General features: G+C 37.1%; 2 long non-coding RNA genes across 3 annotated transcripts in view; one reads left to right on the top strand and one right to left on the bottom strand.

The window, feature by feature from the left end:
• Window positions 1-26961, bottom strand: part of LOC137231616 (uncharacterized) — a 286036-nt gene that overhangs the window by 139171 nt on the left and 119904 nt on the right. Inside the window, exon 2 of the long non-coding RNA XR_010946695.1 lies at window positions 12038-12102. This is a non-coding gene — a long non-coding RNA (uncharacterized lncRNA). The remainder of the gene's footprint in view (window positions 1-12037; window positions 12103-26961) is intronic.
• The window catches only part of LOC137231615 (uncharacterized), a 100171-nt gene that overhangs the window by 66963 nt on the left and 6247 nt on the right, over window positions 1-26961 (top strand). The window lies entirely within an intron of this gene.

The following is a 26961-nucleotide window of genomic DNA, read 5'->3' as shown; positions in this document are numbered from 1 at the left end:
CATATGTAACAAATAATATCCTTTCTTACATCCTTTGGGAATAACCCTTTTAGGCTAATGTGTTTGCTCTTATAAGTTAGTTATACTCTTCTCCTGTTTTAAATTGCCATATTACTCCAAAATGATTATGGTGATGTATGTCATTCAACCATTCACACATTTAATGAGAGACATGTTTGTTTGGAGATACAGATGCATAGATATATTACCCTCCATATCCACTTAATGTCTGCTCGTACAGAATTGCTGTGAAAAACCATGTACAATTATGTTTTCCGAACTTCTAAAACTTTTAGTTATACATGTGGCCACTGTAATTTTCCTTTTAAAAAAATATATGTTTATGGTGAGATACATGATTATATATAAGGGAGAAATTATTTTGTTATTTTTCAATAATCACCAGTAGCTGAGGCAGTAGTAGGAAAAATTACACTTTAATTAGATAGAAGATCTAGCATTTCCATTCCTTTAAGGCAACAACAAAGAAGTTTGTGCACCCTGTTCTGAAAAGCTTATGGTGATACAGACAAGAAACTTGGGGAGGCAGGGACTCATACTTGCAGGGTAGGTTGACAATGAATACAGCTCTCTCTCCACTAGTGATTAATTTTCAGATGATCTTATCACCAGCCAGTGCAGAAAGAGGTTCTGAGGGTGCCTTATAGGGAAGAAAAATCAGCCTTTGAGTTCTGGGCACCCGGATGTTTGACTTTTTCAGGTACTTTGCTCATTTGGTGATACCATTTCATGAGGGATTTTGTTTAGTTTTTCTATCAGTATTTCCCCTAACACTTCAGTAAAATGTAAAATAAACTTACTGGCTGCCAAAATCAAGCTTATAAGTAAACAGTGGTGGAGAGAGCAAAGGCAGAGTGCTGCACCAGAGGCCATGGAGAGGAATGAGGGTCCAGCCTTCCCTAAGCCTTTATGTGATCCTCCGTGAAATGACTAATAAAAACAGACTAAAATATCCAGGAGGAAAATATAATTTTTAAAAAGATTATAAAGCAAAGATGCCAGAAACAAATATGTGACACAAAATGTTCTGAAGCGGCTTCACTTCTCTCACTGTCCAAGCTGTTTGGGCTTGGTTTCAGGCTCCAGGATATGGCTCAAAGGCACTGCTGTCTTTTGGAAATTTTGTCTGTGCCAAGAACCCATGGTCCAGAATGCCTCTGAGAGCCTGGCTTGGTTCTGGGGAACTGGCATAGACTCTGGGGACTTAGAGAGAAAAAATGTATTTTTTTATTCTGAAACCTTCTTCCTCCCCCTAAACTAGTTCTATCTCTTTCCATTTTCTTCACCGTTTGAGATATCATGAGATAGATAGATGGAAAGCAACCAGTAACATAGAATGGTAAGTAAGTGAGAACGAATTTTCCAAAGTTCTTAGACCAGAGTTATAGGGAAGAACACATGTGAACTTTGCTCAAGCCTCCAATGAATCCTTTTAATCTGTTCCCATATAACCCCTTCAATCATTGCTCCTGTCGACACAATTTTATCTTTATCTGAATTCCTGTGGTTCTTACAGCTTCTATAATTTATGCTGATTCTTTATTTTTACTCTAGGATTATTCTTGGAGATTTCAAATTTTCATGGTCTCATCACAGTTTTGTATTCGCTTTTTAGAGTTTATACTCCATCTGTTGGAAGCTAGACATAGGTTCCCTTTCTTTCTTGCTTAACTCTTTCAAAGCACAACGTTATAGAATCCCTGTATAAACATGGCTGAGAAAGTCATCATAGTACCTCTTTGCTCCTGGACATCATACAATAGCAACAGAAGAACGATAGCAAAAATCCTCTAGAGCTCTAATTTTTTATCAAACCTGGAAGACAGGTATAATCCAAAAAAAGCAAGGGATTTTGGAATTGTAAAAAATTGTTAGGATTCTCTTGGGAGGCAGTGAAAATATGAAACATCAAAAGTTTCATATTCTGAAGGAGCCCAACAGAAGTAGAGCTCGGAGGATAATAGCAAAATTATAGTTCTTGAAGGCAAGGGGTTCACCTTGAATTTAAAATTTATAATCTTTTTTGGAAAAAAAATTCTGCTGGAACTGCAGTCAACAAGCTTTTGACAGAACCCCACCCTTCACAGTTTGACTCAGAGAATCAGAGGGATTAGGGGTACAACACATTCACACACAGTTGAGCCAAACTTGTATAGAGAACTCTCTATCTTTGTGGCAGCAAATTAAGATCCTTTTTGTAGTAAAAATTCAATGGTTACTCCGGCAGCAGCTTCCTCTCTTTCCCATCAACTCTGTAGAGATACTAATCCAAGAAAATCCAACTCATTCAATGACAAATAATATGAAAAGAACGAGGACAGCAACCATACAAAATTCTTACATGAAAACTACTGTGAAAAACAGCATCAAAACTCACTCCAAAATGAATACTCACAAGAAAAATGGTGACACAGGGACTAAATATTTGACCTCAAAATTTACCAGTAAGTAAAAAAATTAAGCAGTACCCGTTATAAATTTAGAGCACTAGCTAGAATTCAGAGAAGAGAGGGAATTACAACAGGAGGAGATGAAAGTTGAACTGGTAGAACTCAGGAAAAAGTGAAGAAAAACCAAAATCAGCACATAGATAAAGAGGAAAATGCGAGGAGCTCTATCCAGGATATACACTATGGCAAATAGTAAAGGAAATAGATGATTGATAGAAATGAGAAGAGTAAACAAAATGAATTAGAAATAACAAGATGACTGAAAAAGGGTAGAGATAAAATGAGATACAGAAAACCAGCAAAAATAAAAAATCCAACGTACATATAATTGGAATCTCTGAAAAAAAAAGCAACAAAATGGAAAATAATTTAAAGAAATAATTCAAGAAAACATCTCCAAAATTAATATGTCTTGAATTTTTACATTGGGAGGACAACATACTAGGGAATACTAACAGATCAAAGAAACAGATTGAGCAACACCATAACTATGCTAATAATGTTAATAATGCTAATAATGTTATTGAAACTTCAAGATTTAAACAAAAGGATCATTTTAGTGATCAAGAAAAAAGATTACACTATATATAAGGATAAAATAAAACAACCAGGCTGTCTGCCTGTTTCACTACAGCCACAAACAAGGTCAGAAGTCAGTACAGCAACGTATAAAAGGTATTCAGTAAAAGAAAGGAAGAGACCCATATCTTATAACCAGGTAAAATTATCTTCAAGATTTAAGTTTTAAACATATAAAATCTAAGCCCCTTTTAAGGAAAATACTAGAGGATAATCTTTGGCCAACTCAGAGGTGAGTGGGAAATATATGACAATAAAACTGGTGGTCAGCATTGAGTTTATTTACTGCCCCCTCCCCAAATTGAGGATAGAACAAATGTTGGTAGAATGTGGCAAAAAATAATAATAATAATAATTATTGCATCATCTGACAATGTAGATATTACATATCAAAAAAACTGGAGAGGTGAAAGAAGGTGGGTACATTTTTGGGTTAACTCCTCCGTGATAGCGCAGGGTCAAAGATTATCAATGCTCATAACTCACATAACGGAAATATAGGCTTATTTAATAACAAAGTAAAATGAGGAAGAAAATCTTGATAAAGAAAATAAGATGGAGAAAGGACGGGTATAGGAAGAAAACACAGGAAAATTGTCATTATTATTCATATTAGGGAACTAATAGATACTATGTGAAGAAATATGTATCTAAAGATATATTAGGTAGAGACCAGCAAATCACAGCTTATGGGCCAATGCCTGTTTTTGTACAGCATACAAAATAAGAATGGTACTTACAGCTTATGTGATGGTTGGAAAAAGGAACAATAATAGTTCACATGTGAAAATTGTATGAAATTCAAAATTCAGTATCCATAAAAAAGTTTTATTGGACCACAGACATACTTATTCATCTACATATTGCCTAGGGCTGCTTTTGTGTTAAAATGACAGAGTTGATTAATTATGACAGAGACCCTATGGCCTATGTTTTCTAATGCTAGTGAATTAGAAAAATGGTAGATCTAATCTACAAAGACAAAATCTGGTTGTTTAGAAAAACAGAAAATCATTAGCTAACTTAATCAGGAAAGAGAAAACTGCAAATAAAAACAAACAAAGAAACAAAACTAAACAGTAAAGGGAGAATTAGCCACAAAGGAACTAAGGAAATTAAAGAATCTTAAGAGACTAAATTGAAAAACTTGGATGAAATAGATTTTTTAAGGAAAATATGATTTACACTAAATGACATCAAGAAATAAGAATCTAAACAGAACTATTTCAATAGAAGCAAAAGATAAAATGATCAAAAGGTTATTCCCAGCAAAACTACAGGTTTAGACACATTCACAGGGGAATTTAAAAGCAAATAAAACCAAGGCTATTTCAACTTTTCTAGATAATAGTAGACAAAAGAATTCCTTAACATTATTTTTGGGAAAAAATGGTATAAAATTGATAATAAAACGTGACAAAAATGTTTTATACACAAATAAAATTATAGATTAATCTCAGTTATAAAAAAATCCCAGTTATAAAACCATTCCAAAGAAAATGTTAGCAAATGCAATCCAAAAGCATATAAAAAGAATAATTATGACAGAGGAATTTATTCCAGAAGTACAAGGATGGTTCATTATTAGGAAATGCATAGAGTTTATAATGTTAGAGAAAAATTATGATCATTTTCATATATGATAAGTCATTTGGCAAAATACAAGAGCCATTCTTCAAACAGTCAGTTAAATAAGGATAGATGGACACCTTTTTCACACAGTGAACATATATTTCTCTCAATCCAGAAGTCAGCATCAGGCTCAGTGGAGATAGACTAGAGGCATTCCTATTAAAATCAAGATCAAGACAAGAATGCAGACCATCACCTCTATTTTCCCACAAAGTACTGGCATTACTAGTTAATACAGTTAGACAAGACAGAGGAAAACAAGAAGAATAAACATTATAAACTGTAACTATGTGGAAATGACATGATGGTACGTTTGAAAATCCAAGAGAATCAACTAAAACACTACAAAGAGTAACAGAATTCAGGGAAGTAATAGGATATAAACATTAATAAATAGAAAGCAAGAAATTTATTATGTACAAAAAGTAAGCAGTTAGAACACATAATGGGAAAAACGTTTAAAACAGCAAAAACAAGCAAAACAATATCTCTAGAAATAAACTTTAAAAAAGTGTACAAACCTGGGACTTCCCTGGTGGTCCAGTGGTAAATAATCCGCCTTCCAATGCAGGGGACACGGGTTTGATCCCTGGTTGGGCAACTAAGCCCGTGCACCACAACTACTGAGCTCTTGTGCCTCAACGAGAGAGCCCACGTGCCGCAAAACTACACAGCCCATGCGCTGTGGAGCCCGCATGCCACAACTACAGAGCCCACGCACCCTGGAGCCTGTGCTCCACAACTAGAGAGAAGCACACTTGCCCCAATGGAAGATCCTTCATGCCTCAATGAAGATCCCACATGCAGCAACTAAGACACGATGCAGCCAAAAAAATAAAATAAGTAAAAATACTTTTTAAAAGTGTAGAAACACACGTGAAGAAAAATTAAAGCAAATGTGAAGGCAAAGATGGATTTTTCAATAAATGGTGTTGTAGTATAACCCGTCTGGGGTAAAACGAAATGTTGAATCTGTATTTCACACCAAACATCAGGAACAATTCCAAATAGAATTTTTTTTTTGAAGAAGTCAAGTCTTAAAAACAGTAGGAAAAAGTGGAAAAATTCATTTGTAAATCTGAAGTGGGGAAAGTCTTTTTTAAGCAACAACTCAAAATCCAAACAAACATAAGAAAAGACAACATAAGAAAACAGAAAAGAAACTTCTGCAAGCAAAAGTAACAAAACAAAATACCATGAATAAAGTCGAGACAAATATAAATTGGGGGAAAATAGTTGTAATTCATATCATAGGCACAGAGATCTCTTAATATACAAATAGCTTCTTAAAATCAATAATAAAAGACAAACAGTTGAATAGAAAAAAAATAGATTGCACAGTTCACAGTCAAAAAGCTTATAAAAACACTGAAACATATGGAAAACAGATATACCATTATTTTAACCTATTGGGTTAACTCAAATTCCAAAGTTTATAACTCTTCATATGGTGAAGCTAAGTGGAAGAAGGCATCATGCACTGCTGACAAACATGTAGCCACAGAACTTTCCAGCCCAGGTTCTGGGAGATACTGATCTCAGGCCTATGGCGGCTGGATAGATCCTGGTCAGTTAGAACTAGTAGGCTTATGCCCTTTGGCCACAGGCAATCTTTTATAAGGCTTCAAATCTTTTCCAGTTTATACACTTTGACTGTTACGATGGGAAAAAGCTTGGGAAGCCCTGAAATAGTACAACTGCTACAGATAGCAATTTGGTTGTATCTATTAAAAATTATAAATTTGTGTAACTTTTGACACATTTTCAGTTTGGGAATTAATCCTATAGATATACCTGCAGACGTGTTCAATGAAATATGTTCAAGGTTATTCAGTGTATCAGTATTTGTAACAGTAAAACACTGGAAGCAATCCAAATGTCCATCAAGAATTTACTGGGGATTAGATAAATTATAATCACTCCAACAATGGGACACTAGGCAGTGACACTAACAGAGAGCGAAACCATATACTGATATAGAAAAATCTCCGAGTAAATTATTAATCGGAAAAAAAGGAGTGTGCAGAACAATGTATACAGAATGCTAACTTTTGTCTAAAAACAGAGAAATAATACATATTCATATTTGCTTACATATGTATTAAGAAGCTGTGGAAGAATACATAGTAGACAGTGCTTTCCTGGGGTCAGGCAATGCAGGTTGAGGACTGCGGGAGAGAAATGGGGATCAAAGGTAGGAGGAAAACATTTCATTGTACATATTTCTGTATTTTGTAATTTTTTATTTTTGAATAATGTAAATGTATTGCCATATCAAAACTATTAAAATGAAAACAATGCAGCCTTATCTGTCTCCAAAACTAGGAATTAGGAAAAGTGGTAGAATTAATGAGGAAACCTGTTATATAAAATTTCATACGCAGAGGAATATACATTGAATCCCTCAGGGCATATCGTGGTCAGGAAGTGGTAAATGTCCTCCTAAACATTTTTTTCCCCATACTGCTGGTAATGGCACACTCTGCACTGATGTTTTAAGGAAATGAAAGAGTGGTCTCCTTTCTGAGCTATTTGCTTTCCCTCAAACAGGTTCAAAGCAGCTACATATTGGTGGTATTCTTTACTTTTAAGGAAAGCTAGAATCAATTCCTTTGGATAGAAAGTCGAGTCAAATCATTATTCTAAGGCAATAGAGTGTGGAGATCCCAGACTCTGGGAGAGTCTGTTGGGCAGGAGTTTAGATTCTACCTTTAGAAACTTTCTTATTGTGCTATATAAGATTAAGATCGCCTCATCAGAAAAAGAGAGATCATAATATTACCTACCTCCTGAGTGCTTATAAGAGTTAAAAATACACCTAACATGCCCAGGAGAGTGTGCACCACTTAGAAAAGTCTCCACAAGTGTTAGTTATTCTTTTTGTTATTCAGCTCTTGTAATTGTCAGTAATGTCTTATCCTATGAGTTCTACTGTATATTTCTTCTTTACCCTCCACTGTGCCCTACAGAAGGACTGTGTACAGCCTGCTGTTTTTTAAGTTAACATGGAGAGTAGCCACCAAACTAGTTTTCTGACATTTTAGTTTTTATTCAAAGGACAACTAAAAGTAAGTCTGAAGGTGACAGATTGTCTCCGAATTAGTACAGTGCAGTGACTAAACATGAGCCTGAGGATCAGCTAACTAGAGATCATGTCCCAGCTCCACAAATTACTTACATCTTCTCTATCTCAGTTTCCTCACCCCAATCAGCGGAATGCCAAGCTCATAGGGGTGTTGTGACAGTAAGCAGATGCTGCTTGCATGGTGCAAGGCAAATAAATAGTAGATGCTGATTAAATAGGTGCTTTTATGTTTCTCTTCTACTGTGTCATCATGACCCACCTCAGAGACATCTAGCACACAGTAAATAAGGAGAGAAATTTGCAACCCAAAGACAGATTCCCAGAACTAATGCCTAATATTTACATTGAAGGGAAGGCTGAGGTTAATTTTTTGGAAAACTTCCATCTCATCCATCGCCAGATTCTATTCCAGGGCTTAAAGGTCAAAATTGGTATCATTTTCTAACTTCAGAGGTTCATTATACCGTCTCCAAACTCTATGAAACATCAATTGTGTTTTATGTTTTAGATCTTGGCTCTTAGAGGAATACTCTCTTTTTTTCTAAATAGTACAAGGTCACATGTTATAAAAGCCTTACAATTCACAGGAGAGAATCTTGTGAGGGCTGCAGCTGTCCCAGATTTTACTGATGAAAGCTTTGCTTCTTTCCCTTGCCCCAATACCATTAAATGTTCATTTGGTAAATTTTATTTTACTATAATAATAGTAATTCAAATTAAGTTCAGAAGTGTAACCATCTTGCTTGCTACTGCTCTTGCTGTCTCCAGACCTTCTGGTAAAAGGCTTTTATACAATTTGCCAAAAGGCAGATATTCTTAAGCTGCCTCCCTGCTGTTTGAGTTGAGTACATCAAAATAAATGTACAGTCCATGATGACAACTTCTTTGAGAGCCATTAAGTAGAACGCTGCTGCCCTAGCCACATCTCTGGAGTCCTGGCTATCTAATATATGGACTTCTGGGGTATGAGGTGCTACTTTTTTTCAGTTTCAATCTGTTCCAAGTCCATGGGGAGACCCCAGTGATGAAAGTTATCACTAATGAACATATAATTAAATAATCTACTGTACCAATACAAGCCTCAGATTATTAAATGTATCAGTGGATAGACCATCTGTCGTGATATAAACTGATCAAAAATATGTCTGGGAATTTATAACAAATTTCATAACATGGTAAAAGATTTGTACCCCAATGACAGAGATGCATAGTATATAGCTATGTATCATTAGAAATGTGTATATGCACATCTATCACTAGAAATACATATATATCTGGATTTCAATTTTACCAGTTTTGTAATAGGGATAATAACATCTCATAGTGTAGGTATTACATGCTGTCTTTATAAGTATAGGTATAAAAATTGAGTAAGAAAGTCAGTTAAAAGTTTCATTTCATGTATCCCAGTCAGAATGTAAGAAAATTTTAAAAAGTGTTTTCAGAGCCTGGGTATACCCGTTAGTAGGCATTCATCACAGCACCTTTAAAGTTCTACTTCTTGTCTTGAGGCAAAAATGATAATCTAGACGGGCTTGCAGAACTAACTAATTGGATAAATTAAGCATTGTTAACTGTAGTGACATCAGTAACCTTGGAGTGAAAGGCAGCTTAAATGTCATCTTTTCAACCAAATGCTTTTTATAAAAGTAAGTTATAACTTGGGTTTCTTAACTCTATTCCCTGTCCTTACTGTTTCTTTTTTTAAGGAACTCTATTGGAGGGATTTCATGTCAGAGAGAAAGGGTATCATGGAGCCATGAAAAACCATATATTCTTGGGTATATAGGTTTGCCCCTTATCTAAATCATATGACAGGATAACACTGAGTAGAACTTGTAGTACCACACATAAACACTCAAAATGGATTATTTTTATTTTGTATTATGTTCAAGTTGGATTCTATTAAACAAAAAGTCACCATTTTTCTACAACCACCAATTCTATAGCAGATGGTGTACATTCCTGGAAAGCAAAGACTGTGACTTATTCATATTTGTATTTCTATCAGTGCCTAGGTAATGATTTCCATATATAAGATTTCTAATAAATGCTTGATGGATATATTAATAGTTTCTTTAGAAAGTCCTTCTTGATAACTCATATATTTAAAGGAATATACTACTTGGTGTTATAACTTAGTACAGATTTATATTGTTTAATATAGGATGTAATTCATAAAATAATTGGAATTTGCTATTTTTCCATGTGGCTTTGATGTGGATAATTCCCACAAGGAATGGATGGAAAGATGAATTTAATTAATGTTTCTTTCTAGGTCAATTTTTTCTGGAGGAATTTGTCAATGTTTAAGTATCAAATACAAATGTTACATGACTCCTTCCTCTCAGTATTTTTCCTATTGATCTTAATTTCCAAGTGATAAATGTTCATTAGAGTTGCACCATAAAATTCAATTTTTATTTACTAGCACAACTGCAGTGTTATGAAGGACAAAATTCACACTCCATCTTTCTCAAAGCTTTAAGAAACATTTTGAGGCTATTCATCAGTTTTCTTTGAAACCTACAAAAAAGAAATAGCCAAAGAGATGACACCATTTTGAGTAAGAATTACTCTCAACAAAGAGCAATTCTATCCTATCTATCTATCTATCTATTTGCCTATCTATCTATCATCTATCTCACTGAGATAGGTTCATTTAGCTGATGAGAGCTTGGGATCCCTAAGGCTAAGCCCACAGATTCACACACAAGGGATTGGTTCTATGACCATGAGCAGCTCTCTTGATCATGGGGACCAGCTCTCTTGATCATGGGGACCAGGCTTGTACGTACATGTTCTGGTCACCAAAGGGCTGGGTGATGAGTCTGTGCACATGATCACTACTAGAAAAAACAACTCAGAATGTGAGCTCCATGTTTTGTGGATCTATAGTTTATACTTTGTTACTTATTTCTCATACCTCTACTTGGTACTATTCTGGGTGTTATGTAGGTATGTAGAATACATCAAATTGACCCAGGTACACAGGTAACACCCTCACTCTCCTATGCTCTCATATTCTACTGTTTGCTTTTCTTCATCCAGTGCTCATTTCCACATCAAGGCCTTCACTCCTGTTTTTCCTTCAGGTCCAAATATTCTCTTCCTTCCACTCCCTTTATTACCCTTCCTCTTTTCACTGGCCCAATTTCTAATCAACAATCAGCTCTCACTTTGAATGTCATTTCCCTTCATTTTTTTCTGATAGCACCTTCCCCACCCCCAGATTTTATAGACTCTTAAAACTTTATATATGTCCTTTGTAAAACTTATCATTATTATGGTAGAAGAAATTGAGAGATTGTTATAAACTGTGTCTTCTCCATAGAATGTTAGCTCCATGAGGGCAAAGACAATGTTTTCTTGTTCTTCTACACATTTCTAGCATATAATAGAGATTTAATTATTATTTTTGAATAAATAACTAAAATTATGCTATTCTTATACTTGTAGGTTGCTGGAAAAATTGTATAATACTTCATACACAATAATTAAGCTTTCAGTAGGTGAGCATATACTATAATATTTTGAATCCGTGAGAAAAGGAGTTTTGAAATATAAGGAAAACACATGGGTTGGAAAGTTAAGTGAGGAAAAAGCAGGATACAGCACTGTAAGAACAATATGACCTAACTGGTGTATGCATAGGAAAACCCAGGAAGAAAATTCACTGAAATGCTCAACGCATTTTTTTCTCAAATGTTCAAAGATGAGATTTTAAAAATACAGTTCTGTAGTTTCCGTATAATTGAGAAAGTTATTAGAGAAATAAATATTTTAATTATTTATCCATTATTGATTAAACACTGTTTTTCCAGACCCTGGGCAAAAGCAAGCATTTGCAATAAAAACAGAGCCTCTGCCTGCTTGAACTTTCATTCTTATGGGAAGAAAGATCAATAAATCAGTAAATAAACAAATAAGAGAATGTCATATAGTAATAAGTACTTTGAAGAAATAACACAGGGCATCGTGGCAGAAAATGACTGATGGTAGAATTTTAGATAAGGGGCTCATGATGAGCTGCTCATGACAAAAATAACAGCTAACAATATTTAAACAACTGCTCTGGGCCAGGCAACCTGATGGACATCTCAAATGTTTGACCTCATTTGCTTTTAACAATAATTCTAAGAGACAGGTGTTGTTCTTATTCCCATTTTAACAACACAAGGAAGTGGACATTTAGAAAGATCACATAATCAAGATTTAACAGCAACTTTGTGGCGTACCTCAATCACAGTATTTATCATATTGTACTCACTCATTTAATTCCCTGTCTTCACTGTAATATTCTCTGCTTCATGACTGGAGCACATATTTCAGAGGCTGAAACATAATTTAAAAATCTCATCACATGTTTGTTAAGTGAACAAATATATGAATTTAAAAAATTTAAAGAACAAGAGGAAAATTCATTAGAGAAAGGAAGTATTATTCTGAAAATTCACAAAAAAAGTGTAATTCACAAAATGAGTGGAAAATTATTCTGTAACATGTTCTCTTATCTGTTCATGTTCTTGTATAATAGAGGAAAAAGTGTCTATGAAATAAGAACAGAAATTCATAAAAAAATGTTAAGGTGAATCATGGATTAAATTAAAGAGAGCTAGTTGGTTTTATAAAAAAACCTACAAGGTAGTTTAAAACACCATAACAAACATATTTAAAATCCAAATTGCAAGATGTAAAAACTTTAATGGGGTAACTTAACACACTCAAACTTTATCAACCTAAGTATCTGAAAACTAAACAAGGAAACTGAGCATTTGGATTGTAATACAATTAATAAATTCAACATGATAGCCCATAAGAACCATACAAAGAAAAAACTATAAAATTTATGAAAGATATCAGGAAAGGTTAATCAATAATGAGTCACATGTTCTTGTAAGAGTGACTGTTATAAAGATATCAATTCTTATATATTAAATTTACAGGTCTAAATATTGTTCCAAGTACCAATTAAATATATTTAATTCTGGGGTTTTGACAAAATAATTAAAAGCCTTCCTGAAGGGCTTCCCTGGTGGCGCAGTGGTTGAGAGTCCGCCTGCCGATGCAGGGGACACGGGTTCGTGCCCCGGTCCGGGAAGATCCCACATGCTGCGGAGCAGCTGGGCCTGTGAGCCATGGCCGCTGAGCCTGCGCATCTGGAGCCTGTGCTCCGCAACGGGAGAGGCCACAACAGTGAGAGGCCCGTGTACCGCAAAAAAAAAAAAGCCTTCCTGAAAAATAAAATTTTGGATACATTAGAAAAAACATGAATAGAGAAGACATAAGAATAGGATATTAGGTATTGGTATGTTTTGAAGCTGTAAAAATTTAATCAATAGAATGGAAAGACCATTAGAGGGGATAGAAAGCAGTATAGCATGGTAGTTAAGAGCACTGGCATTGGTTTCTAAAAAATCTAGGTTTAGAGACATCTGTTTTCAGCCTTATCATGTAAAAAGCTTGGAAGTCATTACTCCCATTCTTAGAACAAGAAAATAACTGACTAATCAGAAAATCATTGACTTAGATTCATCACAGAATTGAGGTCACAGGGTAAACTGCCACCTTGAAATCTACAGAGACTACTGAATAAAGAGTATCACAGCTAAGGTAAGTTTACCTGTGGCAGAAGATGCTAGAGCCATAAACTGGTAGAAACACTTAAATGGTAGTTTAAATGAATTGCTGGAGGCTGAGTGTGGATTAGCTTGAGAATGAGAAACTCCTAGGGACCCAGTCTTAGGCCACCACAGTTTCACCTCCAGGAATCCCACCAAGGTCTCAAAAGTTGAAGATCCAAGAAAAATCCCCTTGTGTCTTGGGCAGGGATGGTGAAAAGTAAACATTTAGACACATACCTGGAGTGTTTTTTCATAAGAAACACCTACTCTCCAAGGGAAACCAGAGCCTCATCTACCTGATAAAAGGTCAATTAGCTAACTCCAGCCCTGTCTAGGCTTCCTATATTACATAGGGAAGAAAAAGGGCCAAGAAACTTCTCAAGGTCATGATTCAGGGACACAGGCCCAGAAAAAGACTGAGATATAAACATAAGATTATTGGATATTTTCCCTTCCTGACAACCTTACCACCACGTCAGTAGGGCTCCAGTAAAACAGCAGTAATTTACAACCGATAGAGTTGCAAGATAGAAGCCCTATTTAAGAAGGAATTCTTAGGGAAAACCAAAGACGTCAGAGAGAACAACAACAAAAATACTAGAGGAAACTGAAGCCTCTGGCAACTACAGCTGCAGCAAACATCACACATAGCCCAACTCCTAGGCAGATTAACATAAAACTTCACATCAAAGGCCAACTTACCTTTACATTTACCATTCTTATTACTTAATACGTTATGTTAGGACTTCAACAAAAAAATTACAAAACATGCTAAAAGGCAAAGAAAAACCACAGTCTGGAGAAACAAAGCAAGCCTCAAATCCAAACCCAGATGTGACACAAATATGGAATTATCAGATAGAGAACTTAATTATTAGTAATATGTTGAGTTCTAATGAAAAGGTAGATAATATGAAAGTGCAGCTACTGTAAGCAGAGATAAAATTCTAAATAATAATCAAAAGGAAATGCTAGGTATCAAAAACAGAGTAACAGGAATGAAGAATTCTTTTGATGGGCTCATCAAGAGACTGGGTATGGCCAATGAAAGAATTGATAAGCTTGAAGATATATCAGTAGAAACTTCCCAAACTGAAATGCAAAGGAAAAAAAGATGAAAAAAAAAAAAGACTAGAATACCTAAGTCTATGAGATGATTACAAATAGTATATCATACAGTAATTGGGATAACAGAGTAGAAGACAGAATGTAACAGAGGAAATATTTGAATTAATAATGGCCAAAAATTTTCCAAAATTAACAACAGACATATCCAGGAAGCTCAGAAAACACCAAGCATGGTGAGTACTAAAAAATATACTCCTAGGTATATCATTTAAACTGCAGAAAATCAAACACAAAGAGAAAAATTTGAAAGAAGCCAGAGGGGAGAAAATATCTTACCTTTACAGCAATGAGGATAAGAAGAAAAAACACAAATTACTGATATCACAAATGAAAGAAGAGTCATCATTATTACATATCCTTGATATGATGTCCTGAAGTGGCACTTTATGGGATCTATATGAGGAAAACTATAGAATTCTGATGAAAGAAATCTAAGATGATGTAAATGAATGGAGTGTTATTCCAAGTTCATGGATAGGCAGACTAAATACTGTTAAGATATCAAGTCCTCTCAGTGTAACCTATAGATTCAATAAAATCCCAATCAAAATCCCAGAAAGTATTTTGTGGATATCAACAAAACTATTCTGGAAAAACAAAAAAAGAATTAATAGCCAACATAATACTGAAGAAGAAGAACAAAGTTGGAGAGCTGACATTATCTGACTTCCTTACTGTAAAGCTACAGTGATCAAGAGTGTGGTGTTAGCAATAGATACATAGATCAATGGAACAGAATAGAGAACCAAAAATAGAACCACACAAATATAGTTAAATGATCTTTGATAAAGGAAAATAGACAATTCAATGGAGAAAGAATAGTCTTTTCAACAAATGGTGCTGGAACTATTGGACATCCATATGGAACAACAAAATAATCTAAACACAGATCCTACACTTTTAACAAAAATAACTCAAAATGGGCTATAGGCCTATATATAAAATGAAGAACTATAACACTTCTAGAATATAACACAGAAAAAATCTAGTGACTTTGGATTCAGTGATGAACTTTTACATATAAGCCAAAAGCATGATCAATTCAAGAGAAATTCTCTTCATGACTTTGAATGCTTTTTCTTTACAATTTGCTGAGTTTTTAAATTTATGGATGCCCAGTAGGCATACGTAGGATCATTCTTATCTGTTTTCCATTTCTATTAACTTTTGTCTGTTGCTTTAATCTCTGTATTTTTTCATGAGCCTTCCCTTTGCTTACCTTAAACTTTTCCTCATTGTAATTATCAATTATGTGTGTTGTGGTTCTTGCTGTTTCTAATTTATTTGTTAGTTGTCTAATGATGTTATTTTCATCCTTAATTTGTTTGCTTAAGCCTATGATCTCTCTTCATTCTCGATATATTAAACCTGTGTTCTTGGGAAGCTTTTTTAACAGAACAAAAGATATATATATATGATTGCATAATGTTAATTCTCTGAGGTAATTTGCAATCTATCTTAGAATACCCGGTCTCTGGCACTTACTAGTTCCATTAAATGTACAATGCCAGGGTTCACCCCATCTAATAAGGAGGCATGCCGCATTCCCACAGAGGGATAGTCTTAGGGTCTAGATATCTCCCCCAAGTGATATAAGGTTTCGACATCCTTCTGAGTCAGTCCCTTTGGACCTTTCCCATTTCATTCATTTCTCCCTAGCAGCTACTGCCACTACTTCCCAGGAGGAGGAAGGAAATCCCAGATAAGGGTATCTTCTCAGAATGGATCTCTCATACTTGTGGGTGTTGGGGAGAATGCTGAAGTTTGGGTTGACTCATCAGTGCAACATGATGGGCGAGGGCGAGGGTAGTAATTATTGGAGCCATGCTCATTTGCATTGTACTTTTGCCAAGTTCCTGAATTTCTTTCCATGGTTTTTATTCCCTGACATTTTATGACGTTGGATCATCCTTTCATAATGGGTCAATATAAGGGATTTCTGCATTACTACACTCAGAACACCATCATTGCCCTGGATCCTGTTCTCCCATCTGTGGGCGCCTGACTCTTTGAAATACAAAGACAAAACAGAATGAGCCATGCAGTTATTTCAGGTGCAAACCATGAACTCTAATTATAAAGTATCTTTCTTCAACAAGTCTTTGAACCCAACATGAAAAATTCTCCCTAACAAATCTATTCATTCACTCTAGTACATGAAGTGTGTATGGTGGGGGAAATCATAAAAAATGATTTCTGGTGAAATTTAGAATGGCACTCTGAGGAATATGCTTTGTTGTGCTGATACTTATTGGGGATAATGAATACAGTCTGAGTAGTTCTTTACTCTAGGAAGTTGTCCTCACCTTATGCTCAGTTCACTACATAAACACATTAGCCAGATGCTTTCTCAGATATATTCTACTGCTGTTGTTTTGACATGACCACTGACAAAGTGCTTCTGGCTTCCAGCATTGGGTCAAATCTAACATAGCCAAACCTTTTCGTGCAGCTGTATTTTCCCATAGTTGTAATGCAGTAAAGTTTGAAAAGGCCACATAAATATAGTCCTGTCACAAAGCTAGAGGTCACGGGTTGATCTGCATGAAGACCTTGTGGGAGGTGCTGAGCCTTGAATGTTAATCCTGTAGAAAATTTGGGAGCCCTGAAGGTTATGTTGGAGACCGCTGGTGTAACAGTTCATATTGTAGGCACTCAGTCTATACTTCATAATTGATTGATTTTCCTTCTGGAAGCTTACAAAGACCTATGGCAAAAACAAATAAGAGGATCATTTCCCTTAACTTCACCCTAGTGTGCTTTTCTTTTAAGTTTAGAGAAATGAAAACCAACCAATTTATTATTCTTGGAATGAAAACTTCACATTTTGTTTTGATTTTATATATGTAACAAGCCAAATTTAAGAAGGTGTTTATAATCAGGTATGAAACCTGAAATAGATTTACAAAGAGAATTCTTTTGCCCTGACGATCACCATTCCCCTCCAAAACAGACTAACACAATGAAAAATTGCAAATAATTCGTTGAAGTTCTTTCTAGGTTTCAAAGATAAATGAAGCGTTTAGTATCATCTCTAGAAAGTGCTCTTAAAATTCAGTCTTTGTCCTACTTTCTTCTTACGTAATGGATTTCCAGAGCTGTGGAAAGGACAGCTTTGTGCATGGTAGGCACTAGAGTGCGGGATATTAGTGCTGGTGAAGGGAGTTTTAGCAGCGCTCTCTCCTGTCCTTCAGCCTTCTAGCCCCTTCATAACCACCTGACACTCTTCTTCTGGGATTACAAAGAGCGATTGCTGTGGTCAGCAAGATAAGGGAATGCAATTCTTTTGGCCAGTCCCATACTGTTAACCACACTGAAGACTGATGGAAGTGAGAGAAGAAGAGATAAGAAAAGAGTTGCTTCTTCAAGGCCATGCTACACAAGCCGTTATCTAAGTTACAGGCTGTATCCACCTGCTTCCTTGGGAAAATGAAATTTAATCTCTTTGCATTGTGTTTAGGTCCGCAAACTTAAGAGAATGGAGATGTATCTTCCGACCAGAAAAGGATTTAGAGGAAGGCTTTTCTCCTGGACCAAACAGGAAAGGTCCATATAAGCCCCAGTCCCTCCCTAGTCTGGGCTGTGTTCACTGTATCACAGGTAATTCGCAGCATCCTGGTTGAGGTAACACAACAGCAGAGTTCAGGGCTGGACACACATGAACCTTGTTGAGGAGTAACAGGGTGAGCTCTTATGGCTATAAAAAGAAAAACATGCTTTCTCATTCACTTCAGAACTGTAGGAAAGAAAAAAAAAGTTCACAAAGACAGCAGGCTGAATACAAAAAAATGCAATTATCTTTTATTCATTCATATTCCATTTGGTAAGAGAAAAATTATATGCTGTTGGGCTTGGTACCCTTTAAAACATTGAAAAATCAATCAACCACATAAATTAGGTACTTTGGAATTTTACAGCCAATGCCAAGGACATGCCGTAGGGATTGCTTGTGAATTCAGAACTATTTTTTAATAAGATATATCACATTAAAAACATTTTGAAATGATTTGAAACAATACAATATAACAAAAATAAATGTGGAAGGAGAAATAGTAACAACGGTGGGAAGGGGCTTCATTTGGGAAGGGAAAAAAAGTCCATGCAAAGCTTGGCCCTGTTCAATTTTAAATGTGGTATCAGGGCTTTATTTTTCAAAAGAAACTTCAAAAAGTCAAGCGTGCTATAAAGCCTGTGGTGACCTTATTGTACAGTGTGGGGATAGTCTTTGCCACATATTTTGCCTGAGAATTCATTATGCAGGGTTAACGGCTCCTCCCCAGCTAATGTCCACATTCCCTGGCAATTCTAAGGTCAGTCCTTGTACTAAAGCCCATGGCAAATGCTTCATGGACTTAGCTGCCAATGTGAAGGCAACATTGTGTGGATCTTCCACTGTCTATCCAGCTATCTAGCGTTGCAACTATTCAGTTATAGGCTGATGGTCATCCGTGGACATTTGCATACACATTTTAAGCCACAAATTTATCAGTTGCTTTGTATATTTTCTGTTATCAGAGCTTTAACATCTTAACATAGTTATTAGTTAACACTTCTTGTACTCTTCTAGTACAAAGCCCAACATATATAAAACAAAAGTGTAGTACACAATGCCAAAATATCCCCTAGCTTTTCAAGAATAAACAGATTCTATTCAGTGTAATTTTAGTAGAAACTGTATTTTAGTCATACTCTAATATTTTAAAAAGATGTTCATCCATATATGTTACATTTGGGAATTGCCTTTATCAGATATTTGATTATTCATGATATATAACTTCTTAACTCTTTCTGGTAACAGAGTTTATTTTACACTGTGATATCTACCTATTTAAATAGTCATGTCTTATTTATGTCATCTGACAAACCATATCATGATACTTGAAATGTGTTTCTGGATTCTTTAAGGACAGAGCACAAGGGCTCTCTACATTAATGTAAACGGGGACATTTTGGTCGTGGGAAAATCACCATCAGAAAAATAGAAGAGAGCAGAAACTCATAGGAGGGAAGGGGGAGCCCAACACCATGGTGGACACTGAATCCAAGAAGATGAGGACAATAGGGGACATTTTCTAGAGGCAAGAGGGTGGGATTGGCAAAGTTAAAAAAGGACAAGTAGCTTTCATAATTGTTCTGCACTATAACAGCCCTGTGTAGCCCCAGGCCTTCAGTGATATCTGCTGTACACTTACCTTTAGGCCAGTGGTACTCTGGGAATTGAAGCCATCCTGGCTTTTCCAGTGATAAGATAGAATGTTGAAAGAAAGAGTACATTCAAGATATTGAGTGTGGAGACTGAGAACAGAAGCAGGATATAAAGCCAAGTAATTAGGAGAAATATTGTTCCCTAAAGAATCCTTAACAATAGTGGATAAGATGCTGCGTTTCCCATTTTACATGGGATAGGGGCGTAAGCCAATATATTCATTACATTTAAAAATATTTAAAAGCCTTGAGAGGATCTGAAAATGTATAGGTTACATTGTTATCTCAAAATCCTTAGTAAAATTCTATTTAGGAGAAATACAAAAATGTGTCAAGGCAGGGGGAAATTTATTGTAACTAAAGTAAAACCTCAGAGTTCTGATCATATTAATCTAAGTACTAAGCAAGGTGGGTCAGAGGGCACTGAAGCCAGGAACTCTTAGGAAAAGAAGGTTGAAGTTAGCATTGAAATGAAAGGTGAGGCTTCTGAGATCAATTTGTTCATATAAACGTCATTATGTGTTCATTCTAACCCGAAGATGTGAAAGAATCCTACCTTTCTGCCGTTATACTTCTGCCAAAACTTAAAGCACTTGTGGGTATGAAATAGTTGTTTGTGATTAAATTATGTTTATATGATCAAACTGCAATGGTTTGACCTTTGTGAGGCCAGCCCACCTAGGATGATTAGCTGTGTGACAGGACAAGTTACTAACCAATCTGAAGCTTAGACTCCTCATGTGCAAAATACTATAAACAGGCAACTCAGCAACTGTTGATAGGATCAAATGTAAAAAGTATCTAATCCAGGTCCTGGTTGAACAGTGATACCTTTTAATCCCCTTCCTCTTTTCTCTGGGAGTCCTCACCAAAAGTTCCCAAGGAAGAGGGGTCGTTTAGAGTCTACAGTCCAGGCAGAAAGCGTTGACTGGGCCATTTACCATGACTCACAGGGTATTAATCGCCACAGTTGGGATCAGGGTATGAGGGCTAGGGGAGATACGAAAATAGTAATAGGGAAGAGTCAGAATGTCCTAGAATATGGCTTGACTTTAAGGGTTTGAAGTCCAGGAAAGCCCCAGAGACTTTCTGGACAAATAATCAAAGTCTGTGGATCTAACGGCCAGAAATCTGAGCAAGATGGGCTCTTGGGGAGTATTTTTTTTTAGGACACAGAGATTGAATGTTTAGTAAAGTAAAAAAATTGAAAACTTTATGCTTTGGCCAGTCTATTGGGAAGTTCCAGTGCCTGAGAAGTTCATCTCATTAGAGCCATTTCAAAAAGCAGCTCCCAGTTGATTAATCAATGGAAGCAATGCACTTGAATATTTTTTGAGTCATTATCAGGGCCAAATTTTATTACTTCTCATGACTACCTTAGGTAATCATTAGTAATCCAATACTTCTCATTCAGTCTTCAGAATTACTTTCCAGAATCAACTGCATCTGCCTCATGCCACAGCCTAGGCCAAAACTGGAATATTATGGCTCCATGCAAACAGCACTGTACCAAGAGTAGGACAACTCTCATCTTTCCTTTCACTTTCCTTCCAAACTTTCTCACCTTCTACCTGCCTTGTTCTAAAAGCTTCTGGGACTTATCACTGAGACTTATATGTCTTTGGCAAGCCTCAGTTTCTTGGCCAATGCTATGTGATTTCTGGAGGACCAGATGGCAACAATATGCTGGCAAGTGCCTTGGAAAGTAAACGTGTTATGCAAAGAGAAGCCACTTAATATGGGAGAGTTTTGAGGGCAAGTGGTAGATGAGTGTTTCTCCCAGAGGTAGAGGAAAGGCTTGTGTTCCTTATTCGGCATCTTCCTGCTTTAGTTTCTGATTCTCCTTTCTGCTCTTGTCTTTACACATAAATTTGTTCATGATTAGCCTCAGATTAGCCAGGTGCCTCTGCTAGGGATATACAATAATTCTTTTTATTTTTTGTTTGTCTTGTTGTTTCATCCCTACTTCAGTACATCATTAGGAAGGAATGGTGACTAATTGAAAACATTACTTCTCTACGTAATGGTCAGCACACTGCTATCAGGCACCATCTTACTTTTGATGCTCTAACTAAGGGTAACTAAGGGTGACTAGAAAGGGTGACACACAGGGATGGTTTTCAAAAATGCCAAACCTGGATGCAGGAAAGTATTTGACCACTTTAGCAGAAGGACTTTAGAAACCAAGGCCAACTCTTCAAGAATTTACTATCAGAATATCAACTGAAAAGTGTCCTGGATAGCATCAGAGTACCAAGATTTTCAACAAACGTTGTCCTCCAAGAGGGTGGGAGAACATTATGATGTGCTCATAAAAAGTAAATGTATTAAGTTAAATTTATAGGCAGTACCTAAAATAACCACTTCTGCTGTTTAAGCCCATATATCTTGGAAAGATGTACCATGGCTCATTTACAGAGCTGTATGACCCACATGGACACGAATGCCTGGTATATAATAGGTCCTCAACAATTTTTGATACATTAGTAAATGTTTGTATAACTTGGGTGAGTAATTTCTCATTTCCCAGACTTAATTTAAAAGGGTATTATAGGGGCTTCCCTGGTGGCACAGTGGTTGGGAGTCCGCCTGCCGATGCAGGGGACACAGGTTCGTGCCCCGGTCCGGGAAGATCCCACATGCCAGAGAGCGGCTGGGCCTGTGAGCCATGGCCGCTGAGCCTGCACGTCCGGAGCCTGTGCTCCGCAACGGGAGAGGCCACAACAGTGAGAGGCCCGCGTACTGCAAAAAAAAAAAAAAAAAAAAAAGGGTATTATACTTACGAACTGAGTACTTATGAACTGAGAAAACCCTTATATGCTTTTACAGTTATCTACCTATCCAACAATGGCAAAAGCACTGCACTTGCAGTCAGAGAGAAACCTAAGTCTGCCACTAACAAATGATGAAACTTCAATTTCTTTATCACTAAATTAAAACAGTTAGCTTGAACATTCTGTTCTGCTGTATACCATACAACTATATACAAATACATACAAACAAATAGATCCTGGTTGATAAAGGAAAATCGTGGAGTCTGCCAATGGCACAGGCCAGGTGTGGGTGCCATGTTTAAAGGTGTGATTCAAGTTCATGACCATCTCTTTAATGCAGAAGAAATTTGGAGCTAATTATATTTTTAAAAAGTGTTACCAGGCTTTCTTGTTTAAATACTGATAGGGGCCTTGTATTCAACCTTTGAACATTCCCAGTAAATCCTCTATGTTCTGTTACTGGGTCCTCAAGGCAAACCTTGTACCTCCCACTGCTCCTAGGTCTCCCAAATTACAGAGAAGTGGGGTGGTTTTGTAGAGATAAGGAAATAAAGAGCAGCTGAGTTCCCCAAAGAGAAGCAATGGCTGCTCTGGTGAAGATGATCCAATTAAGGAAAAAGAAATCAGAAGAGAGAAGCAGCTGCAGCTGGAAGCATGCTTATGGGACTGGAGAGTGTTTAAATCTGTGGTTCAGGAGGACCTTCAAGATGGCGGAGGAGTAAGACGCGGAGCTCACCTTCCTCCCCACAAATACATCAGAAATACATCTACACGTGGAACAACTCCTACAGAGCACCTACTGAACGCTGGCAGAAGACCTCAGACTTCCAAAAGGCAAGAAAATCCCCATGTACCTGGGTAGGACAAAAGAAAGAAGGAAAAACACAGACAAAAGAATGGGACCTGCACCTCTGGGAGGAAGCTGTGAAGGAGGAAAAGTTTCTACAAACTAGGAAGCCCCTTCACTGGTGGAGACTGGGGGTGGGTGGGGGGAAGCTTTGGAGCCACAGAGGAGAGCGCAGCAGCAGGGGTGCTGAGGGCAAAGTGGAGAGATTCCTGCACAGAGGATGGGTGCTGACCAGCACTCACCGGCCCGAGAGGCTTGTCTGCTCTCCCCGCCAGGGGCTGGGAGCTGAGGCTCGCGTTTTGGAGGTCAGATCCCGGGGAGAAGACTGGGGTTGGCTGCGTGAACACAGCCTGAAGGGGGCTAGTGCGCCACAGCTAGCCGTGAGGGAGTCTGGGAAAAAGCCTGGACCTGCCTAAGAGGCAAGAGACCATTGTTTTGGGGTGTGTGAGGAGAGGGGATTCAGAGCGCCACCTAAACGAGCTCCAGAGATGGGCGTGAGCCGTGGCTATCAGCGTGGACCCCAGAGACGGGCATGGGATGCTAAGGCTGCTGTTGCCGCCACCAAGAATCCTGTGTGCAAGTACAGGTCACTGTCCACACTGCCAACCTGGGAGCCTGTGCTGCCCGCCACTGCCAGTGTAAAATGATCCAGGGACAACTTCCCCAAGAGAACACACAGTGCGCCTCAGCAACGTGATGCTGGCCTCTGCTGCCACAGACTCGCCCTGCATTCCATATCCCTCCCTCCCTGCCCCCTCCCCCGGCCTGAATAAGAGACCTCTAATAAGCTGCTACTTTAACCCTGTGCTGTCTGAGCAAAGAACAGATGCCCTCAGGCAACCTACACGCAGAGGCGGGGCCAAATCCAAAGCTGAACCCCAGGAGCTGTGCGAACAAAGAAGAGAGAGGGAAATCTCTCCCAGCAGCCTCAGGAGCAGTGGATTAAATCTCCACAATCAACTTGAGTACCCTGCATCTGTGGAATACATGAATAGACAACGAATCATCCCAAAATTGAGGTGGTGGAATTTGGGAGCAACTGTAGACTTGGGGTTTGCTCTCTGCATTTAATTTGTTTCTGGTTTTATGTTTATCTTACTTTAGTGTTTGGAACTTATTATCATTGGTAGATTTGTTTATTGATTTGGTTGCTTTCTTCCTTTATATATATATATATATATATATATATATATATATATATATATATATATATATATATATATAATTTCTCCTGTTTCTCTTTTTCTGAGTGTGTATGTGCATTCTTCTTTGTGTGATTTTGTCTGTATAGCTTTGCTTTTATCATTTATCCTAGGGTTCTGTCTGTCCGTTTTTTTGTTTTATTGTTTTTATAGTTTTTAGGGCTTGTTACATTAATGGATTTGTTTATTGGTTTGGTTGCTCTCTTCTTTATTTTTTTAAACTTTTATATTTAATAATATTTTTATTTTAATAACTTTATGTATTTTATATTTTTTCCTTTTTTTTCTTCTCCCTTTTCCTCTGAGCCGTGTGGCTGACAGGGTCTTAGTGAACTGGCTGGGTGTCAGGCCTGAGCCTCTTAAGTGGGAGAGCCAAATTCACGACACTGGTCCACCAGAGACCTCCCGGCACAATGTATTACCAAACAGTGGAAGCTCTCCCAGAGATCTCCATCTCAATGCTAAGACCCAGCTCCACTCAAGGACCAGCAAGCTACACTGCTGGACACCCCATGCCAAACAACTAGCAAGACAGGAACACAACCCCACCCATTAGCAGAGAGGCTGCCTAAAATAATAATAAGTTCACAGACACCCCAAAACATACCACCAGGCATGATTCTGCCCACCAGAAAGACAAGACCCAGCCTCATCCACCAGAACACAGGCACCAGTCCCCTCAACCAGGAAGCCCACACAACCCACTGAACCAACCTTACCCACTGGGGGCAGACACCAAAAAAAACCGGGAACTACAAATCTGCAGCCTGCAAAAAGGAGACCCCAAACACAGCAAGGTAAGCAAAATGAGAAGACAGAGAAATACACAGATGAAGGAGGAAAGAAAAAACCCAACCAGATCAAACAACTGAAGAGGAAATGGGCAGTCTACCTGAAAAAGAATTCCAGTAATGATAGTAAAGAGGATCCCAAATCTTGGAAATAGAATGGAGAAAATACAAGAAACATTTAACAAGGACTTAGAAGAACTAAAGAGCAAACAAACAATGATGAACAACCCAATGAATCAAACTAAAAATTCTCTAGAAGGAATCAATAGCAGAGTAATGAGGCAGAAGAATGGATAAGTGACCTGGAAGATAACACAGCGGAAATAAGTACCACAGAGCAGAATAAAGAAAAAAGAATGAAAAGAATTGAGGACAGTATCAGAGACCTCTGGGACAACATTAAATGCACCAACATTTGAATTATAGGGGTCCCAGATGAAGAAGGGAAAAAGAAGGGGACTGAGAAAATATTTGAAGAGATGTTAGTTGAAAATTTCCCTAATATGGGAAAGGAAATAGTGAATCAAGTCCAGGAAGCACAGAGAATCCCATACAGCATAAATCCAAGGAGAAAATGCCAAGACACATATTAATCAATCACAAATTAAAAACAAAGAAAAAATATTAAAAGCAACAAGGGAAAAGCAACAAATAACATACAAGGGAATCCCCATAAGGTTAACAACTGATTTCTCAACAGAAACTCTGCAAGCCAGAAGAGAGTGTTAGGACATATTTAAAGGAATGAAAGAGAAAAAACTACAACAAAGATAACTCTACCCAGCAAGGATCTCATTCCGATTCAACAGAGAAATTAATTTTTGCTTTATAGACAAGCAAAAGCTAAGAGAATTCACCACCACCAAACCAGCTTTACAACAAATGCTAAAGAAACTTCTCTAGGCAGGAAACACAAGAGAAGGAAAAGACCTACAATAACAAACCCAAAACAATTAAGAAAATAGTAGTAACATACATATCGATAATTACCTTAAATGTAAATGGATTAATGCTCCAACCCAAAGACACAGACTGGCTGAATGGATACAAAAACAAGAGCTGTATATATGCTGTCTACAAGAGAACCACTTCAGACCTAGGGACGCAGACGGCAAGTGAGGGGATGGAAAAAGATGTTCCATGCAAATGGAAATCAAAAGAAAACTGGAGTAGCAATTCTCATATCAGACAAAACAGACTTTAAAATAAGGACTATTGCAGGAGACAAAGAAGGACACTACATAATGACCAAGGGAACAATCCAAGAAGATATAACAATTGTAAATATTTATGCACCCCACATAGGAGCATCTCAATATATAACGCAAATTGTAACAGCCATAAAAGGGGAAATCGACAGTAACACAATCATAGTAGGGGACTTTTAACACCCTACTTTTACCAATGGACAGATCATCCAAAATGAAAATAAACAAGGAAACACGAGCTTTAAATGGTACATTAAATAAGGTGGACTTAATTGATATTTATAGGACATTCCCTCCAAAACCAACAGAATACACTTTCTTCTCAAGTGCTCATGGAACATTCTCCAGGATAGATCATATCTTGGGTCACAAATCAAGCCTTGGTAAATTTAAGAAAACTGAAATCATATCAAGT

The sequence above is a fragment of the Pseudorca crassidens genome, chromosome 10 (assembly GCF_039906515.1).
Source record: "Pseudorca crassidens isolate mPseCra1 chromosome 10, mPseCra1.hap1, whole genome shotgun sequence".
Lineage (NCBI taxonomy): Eukaryota > Metazoa > Chordata > Mammalia > Artiodactyla > Delphinidae > Pseudorca > Pseudorca crassidens.
Note: the sequence above shows the minus strand (reverse complement) of the source record. Positions and strands in the feature narration are given on the sequence as shown.